A 7,799-nucleotide genomic window follows, 5' to 3' on the forward strand; every position below is an offset into this window, starting at 1 on the left:
ATACAAGTGCCGTCTTGGTGATCCTCCTTCTAATCTTGATCCTTAGTAAAGCAAAGTCGATGCAGCCACAGTTCCCAGGCTCAGTGTGACGATTTTTACCCAATTTCTTTACCTCTTCAATCATAGTATATCTTAGTAACAAAAATAAAAACATGCTATATTTTCTATGATTAAATCATCTCTGTTTAGTTTTCCTGTACCTACTATTTTATTTTGAAGTAAAATGGGGCAACTCTGCATTGCTCAATATTATCATTTGTTTTCAATCTTATTTCTTCTAACTTAATACAAAAAGGAAAATTTTAAGAGTTGGAAAGGACCGTAGAGATAGTTTTATCTGGTCTTCTACTTTTATCTTTGTGAACAACTTGAATCCAGAGAAACTGCACAAGTGAGTAGGTGACTATGCTAGGAAGAGAAGCCCATTCTCCTGATTAATATTCTCTGTCTCCATTTATCCCACACTACTATTAAGGTGCCATTAATGTCTCTATTCACTCATTCATTCCTGAGTTCATAAACGTAAAGCTCTTAGAACTTAGTGTCTGGTGCATATAATATTTATTAATATCTTATTTTTCTTATAATTAACTATTATTTAATTAAATTATTTCATTATATGTAATTAGAGTTTTTGTTAAATCAGAAACATATGAATAATTGTCTATAATATATTTACATTTCCTCTCTTTTCAAGGAGAATCACTGTACTTTATAAAGCATTTACTCATTAAGGTAGGTAGAATAATAGCCCCTCCCAAAGATGTCTGAACCTTAATTCTCCAGACCTGGAATATGTCATATTTCATGGCAATGGGAGAAGAATTAAGGCTGTAGATGGAATTAAGGTTGCTAATCAACTGACCTTGAGTTGTGGAGAATATTTTGGATTATCCCCATGCCACCAATGTTATCATAAAGGTCTTTATAAGTGCAAGAGAGAGGCAAAAAAGGCAGAAGAGAGTTGGCAGTGAGAAAAGGACTTAGGCCAAAGTTGCCAACTCTGAAGATGGAGGAAGAGAGCCAGAAGTCATGGAATGCAGGTGGCATCCCGAATCCGCAAAAAAAAGGAACAGAGCCTACAGAAAGGTAAGGAAGCTCTGCAGACATCTTAATTTTAGCCCAGTGAGACCCACTGCAGTCTTCTGAACTACAGAACTGTAGGATAATAAATGTATAATTTTAAGCCACTATGTTAGTGGCAATTTTTTACAGTATCCACAGGAAATGAATATACTCATTTTTAAAGGAATATAAAAAGAACATTTTTAGATGTACAACCTGTCCATTTGGTCAAAGCGATTGTAGAAGCGTGACCAGAACACTCTAGTACAGTGCTAAATAGTAGAAGAATTTGAGATAATGGAATACCCCACATCTGTATTGTCCAGTGTATAGCCCTTCACTACACTGAGGTCTTGAATGTGGCAAGTAGGCCAGAGAAACGGAATTTTTAAATTTAATTTTAATTAAAATTTAAATAGCCACATGTGAATAGGGGCTAATAAATTGGACAGCACAGTTAGTGTCTGGTTTATAATTAAATGTTTCTCCCCTATTCTGCCAAGATAATGTAGCAAGTCAGAAACAAGTCTTTGCCTGCTAAAGTACTGGAACCCTGTTTAGTAGATTATGTACTTGGTAAATATTTAATGAAGTCTGTGGGAATGTGGTGGCAGCCACCATTAATATCAAGGAGGTTGAGGAAGACAGTTACTGGGGGGAAGATAACAACTTTTTTCAGCCAAATTCCAGCAGGTTTGGCCTCTGCCGGCAATAAGGTCAAGGGTATCCAACCAGCAAACTGCACGCATCCAGTGGCATTGATCCCACATGTGTGTGATATTACAGGTCAGAGTAACAGAAAATCAGTTCAAATTCACTCCCAACTGTGGGGCTTTTGCAATGTCGTGTTCTTTGTCCTCTTTGTATTTCTCCTGTTTACTCACTGATTTTGGTTCAACCTGCTTTAACCTCTACCTTGTGCAACTTCCATAGAATAAGTAGTCTTTTCTAAGGCTTTCACAGGTGGGACAAAAAATGGGATGCAGGGGAGGGCTGAAACAGCGGCAGACTTTTTTGAGAGTTTACTTTCTAATTAGAACGTAAGAGCACATACACACACATCTTTGGAAAATTAATTTCAGCTAGTTGTGGTTATTTTTCAGTGGGTTATGGGATTTTAATTATGTACTTATACTCATTTGATGGTACAATAAGGCAGCTTCTCCCATTGCAAAATTTCTCACTTCTCCCCACTCTCCATTCTCACTGTTAAGTGCTGGTTCAGGTCCACATCGTCTCCCTCCCACACCAACCATTATAAGACATAAGACTTACTAAGCAGTCAATATGTGGCAGCTGAGCGGCTAAGCGTAAATATTTTAAATCACATAATGGCATACAAGGGTCATCTCCACTCATCTGTTCACACATTCGCTTAATTACCCAACACTTCCTGAGCACCTACTATTCACTCTGATACGACTCTGGTCTGGGGCCTTGTTGAGGGCTCAGTCTGTGGATGTCCCTGTACGGGTGGTTTGGAGACTCGTGAAGAGGGTGAAGATAAGCATGTGCTTCAGGTTAGCACGGGCCACCGCATAAGCTCTCTGCCTCAGAAGCCAGATCCACTGAGTTTGGATGCCAAGTCTGCCCTTTACCAGCTGTGTAACTTGGGGCAAACTACTTTGATTATCTGGGCCTCAGTTTCCTCATCTGCTGTGATCAATACCTAGCTCACTGGCTGTTTTGAGTACTAAGTGAATTCATACTGATAAAGGTCTTAGAATCTAAATGATCAGTCAGCTTTAGTTAGTCTATTGATTAATTTTATGTCTCCACATGGCTAGGCTATAGTGGCCAGTTGTTTGGTCAAACACCAGTCTAGATGTTGCTGTTAAGGTATTTTTTTAGATGTGATTAGCATTTAAATCACTAGACTTTGAGTAAAGCAGATTACTGTCCATAATGTGGGTGGGCCTCGTCTAATCAGTTGAAAGCCTTAGAACAAAGACTGAAGTTTCTGGAAAAAAAAAAGAATTCTCAAGCCTGCAAGATTTTAAACTCAAGCTTGCAATATCAACTCTTACTGAGTCTCCAGCCTGCTGGCCTACCCTACAAATTTCAGACTTGGCAGCTCTCACAATTTCATGAGCCAACTCTTTAAAATAAAGGTTAGAATAAATAAAGAATAAATAAAGAATTATTTAAAATAAATCTCTCCTCTATGTATATACATATAATATGTAACATATTATTATATATTATATGTATATAACTTGTCTAACATCATGTTTAATAAAGGAATCTATCTATCTATATCTCCTATTGGTTCTGTTTCTCAGGAGAACCTTGCCTAATTAAGGCAAGGTTACATTAAGGAGGTTAAAAGTAAAATAACATAATTTGACCTTGATTCTTTTTGTTTGTTTGTTTGTTTTTTGCGGTACGCAGGCCTCTCACTGTTGTGGTCTCTCCCGTTGCAGAGCATAGGCTCCGGACGCGCAGCCTCAGCGGCCATGGCTCACGGGCCCAGCCGCTCCACGGCACGTGGGATCTTCACGGACCGGGGCACCAACCCATGTCCCCTGCATCGGCAGGCGGACTCTCAACCACTGCGCCACCAGGGAAGCCCTGACCTTGATTCTTGATGGTCAAATTAGTGGGGTGTCTCTAACATCTCTGATATTTAAAAGGAAACCTTCCCCTAAACAGAACACAAGCAAAGGGATAAAGTAAGTGAACAGTCCTTCACCAGCTTGCTTCAAAGTAAATTTTTATGATTCGAAGAGTAGATTTTATGGAAAAATTCCATCTTTTTTTCTCTCTCTTTTCTGAAGAGATAGATCTGCTAGGCTGGGAGCTGATGGGAGGGACTAAGGGGGAAATATATGTCCACATGATAACTAGACAGAGACTTAATACAAATCGTAAACTAAGGATTTTCCCACCTAACCTTCTGAAGAGGCATGCTGATCTGCAGTCATGCGGTACTGTATCTCCAACCTCCCTCTGCTCTCGGCTCATCCCTTCTCAGAAGGGACACTACACAGGACTTGGAGGGGAAAACTGTCGAGGGCCAGGAGAAAGGGCCCAAAAATCTCATCGAAAGCCCCCCAGCCCTCACATCACTGCCTTTTCGATTTCTGAATATAAAATATCTGCCTGCTAGAAACAGTTCCTATCCTGTCACCATGATTTAACTGTGACATTAAGTGGGATTCTAACATAATCAAGGCAAGAAAAAGAGTCTTTCTGAACAAATGTGAGGCTCATTTGTAAATGGCAGTGTTAGTAAATTAAATGTATCTGTTCTGCTTGATATAATAACCACCATTTCATGTGCTTACTAGGTACTAACTACTGTTTTAAGTAATGCACACATATTACCTTGCTTAACCATCACAACACGATGAAGTAGAGCTTTACTTACTCACTTGAAAGAGGAAAAGTCTAAGGCTCAAGCATGTTGCATAAATTTTCCAAAGTTACTCTACCAGTAAGTGATAGAACCAGGATTCAGAAGTTTGTGCTTTAAACCACTTACACCTTGTTACTTTCTCAAAAACTCCAAGGGGACTCAAAGGACTGTTTTAAATAGTAGTTATGACAGGCAAGTACCAATCGTTTTTAGTATTGGTAACCTTCATGTTCTAATACTAGAATTCATGTTAAACTTTCACATTTGTACTCTGATTCCTCCCTCAAGCCCTAAATAATTATACAGCCAATTGTTTACTTAGAAATATGTTCATCCATGCTGCTTTTATGACCTGAGAAAGCCTGAAAAGTCAACAGTAACACGCATTGTCACTAAGTGAAACATTGACCTCCCAAGTGGCTTTCGTACGCTCATCATTCCCCATTTCTGAGAATCTGCCATGCTTTCTCTTGGGATTGTTTCTTTGTCTCTACCCTCTTCTATCATTCTTAGTCTCACCTTTACTTTCATCTCTCTTTGTGTGTCTTATGCTTATTCCTCGTTCCCAGGATCGTGGCTGAGCCCAAGCGTCATTCGCTTACGGAGTAAACCAGCAGGCTACTTGCTATTTTCACCCGTATTTCCCTCCTCGGTAGCAACACCTCACCCTCCACATGATTCTGGATCCCCCGGGTGTATGATCTTAGTGGGCAGCAGCAGAGTTTGAGAAAGGATGGGAAAAGGCAGGAGGGCAGTCATAGTGTGGAATATCTCACTGGTGGAGAAACACATGATAAGGATACCTAATCCCTAAAAGCCAATGATCCTTAGTTGATTTGGTTGACAAGGGAACTCCTGTAGGACAGTGCTTAAAGGCATGTGCTTCAGGGTCAAAGTGTGTAGTTTGGAATCCCAGCACTGCCATTTACCAGATCCAATCCTGGGAAAGTGATCTGACATCTCTGTGTCTCTGTCACCTTCACGTGGTGCATTTAAACCTCTGAGCTAAACATTTGGTGATGACAGTATGTTGCCCACTGGTATAGAGTCACAAAGCTTTAGACTTGGGTGACCTTTTAGAAGTCAATTCCTAACTTTTATTGATAGGGAAACTGAGAAAAAGAAAGGAAGTAATTTGTCTGAGGGTACACAGCGGATTTTCCTACTCAGCGGGCCAGGATATTCGCCACACTATCAATGGTCTTTCTAGAAACTTCTTGGTCACAGTGCCCTCTCTATTGTTTATGCCTCACGTATTAAAAAACAATGTCTGTAAGTTGTTTTTCCTCTTGAGTTGATGGATTTATGCTGAGCCATTATCTCACCTATCTGCTCTGAGGGAAGGAAGGAAAACTAGACAGGATTAGGGTTGCCAGAGACAGGCATGGGTCACAATGGAGTAAACAGCACCCACCACAACCTCACAAGTGCGCTGTGGGCAATGAAGTAATCAGCCTCACACAGACCTGGAATAATAAAAAACAAAAACACGGGGTCATACTGAGCACAGAGTTCATCCTTCTAATTCCCTGACAACTGTAGGTTGATAAAAACAGGTCCCAAGGTAGATTAAAAGGCCTGTGCACAAGTATGTTCATTGAACTCAAATCTTGTCTTCATTAATCTAATCTGAACAACAAAGAAAAAAAATTAAAAATAGTTTTAATTCTGAACTGACTGGAACAAAAAAGACAGGACTATTTGATTCACATGGTCTGGTCCTATAGCATATTATGAGAATCTCCTCTGAGCTTAATAGTCCTGGGGAACAAATAAATCAGAAGTGATTGATACCTCTTCATCTATAATGACAGGACCCCACAGAACATTCATCTGGACATAGAAGGAACTGCTAACTGTGGGCCCAGACTCTGAAGACTCAACCTAGATGTGGTCCTGCCCTACAGAGCTGCCTGAGAGCCTTCCTGGGATCTGAGGTGGCTTTCAGATAAGGGACATCACCCACTTGTTTTAATCTTGTTTACTCCAAATTAAATCTCTTCATCCAGCTCATGTATTACCCGATTCATTGCTAGTCCCCAAATCTCTGTGCAGACTTATCCTTTGGATTTAAACCTTCAAAAGATATCTGGGGGCTTCCCTGGTGGCACAGTGGTTGAGAGTCCTTGCCGATGCAGGGGACACGGGTTCGTGCCCCGGTCCGGGAGGATCCCACATGCCGCTGAGCGGCTGGGCCCGTGAGCCACGGCCGCTGAGCCTGCGCGTCTGGAGCCTGTGCTCCGCAACGGGAGAGGCCACAACGGTGAGAGGCCCGCGTACCGCAAAAAAAAAAAAAAAAAAAAAGATATCTGGATACAGCCAGGTGGAAGTGAGGGTGGTAGGATTTTGGGTGTTTTGCTTTTTTATAGACTTTTTTTTTAAAGCAGTTTTAGGTTCACAGCAGAATTGAGCAAAAGGTGCAGAGATTCCCATGTTCCTCTTGCCCCACATGTGTATAGCCTCCCCCATTACCAAAACCTCCCGAGGGGTAGAGTTGTTTTCACTCCTGTCATTCACACTATTGACATTTTTTTTTTAATTGTTCCCTCCTTGTTACAAACTGGCACCTGCCATAGTAAATATCGGAACATATCTTGTTTTCTCCTTAGCATGTTTATCTCTGCCTCCCAGGTGTTTCTGTTCTTACTAAAACATAGAAGCTTCTCGTTCCATCACACTGGCACCACATACACAAAGCAGCCGGGAAAACATTTTAATTATTCCAGACCACAACACCTGAGGTACACTTCTGAGTAACTACTAAGAAGAAAGCTTTAGAGACGCATACAGGGAAACCAAAGGCTGAACTAGACTAGAACCTGAGGTGTTGGCCATAGCCAGTCACTGCAAAAACGGCGTCTGAACCTGGACTTCCTAATCCCAGCCCAGGCCTCTTTCTGCTGGGGGTGGGGACTTTTGGGATGCTGTCACCTTTGAGGAATAGCATCTGATAATTCATTAATGAAACACACTTTGGAGGAGTAGAGGCCCATTGGTCGGGTCCCTTTGAGAATGAATCGCTGTTCTAAGACAAAGTGCTGTGGGGAAGAGGCTGGGGTGTGTGTGTTGTGTGTGTGTGTGTGTGTGTGTACACGTGTAGGGGTGGGACAGGGTAGGCTGCATTTTCATAAGGATGATAATAGATCAAAGGACATATATTTTGGTCAAGCTGAGAAGTAGTTAGAAAGTAGAGTGGGCTGGGAACCAAGTACTGCATATGCTACTAACTTGCTGTGTGAGCTTAAGGAAATCACGTTTTTTTCTCTGGGTCTCAGTTTCCCAATCAATAAAGTATAAAGATTGCTTACAACCCTTGCAAAAATATGATTCTAGGAGAGATCTTGAAGGGAAGAAGGGGGCAGAGGGAGGAAAGGAG

This window comes from Delphinus delphis, chromosome 4 (genome assembly GCF_949987515.2).
Source record: "Delphinus delphis chromosome 4, mDelDel1.2, whole genome shotgun sequence".
Lineage (NCBI taxonomy): Eukaryota > Metazoa > Chordata > Mammalia > Artiodactyla > Delphinidae > Delphinus > Delphinus delphis.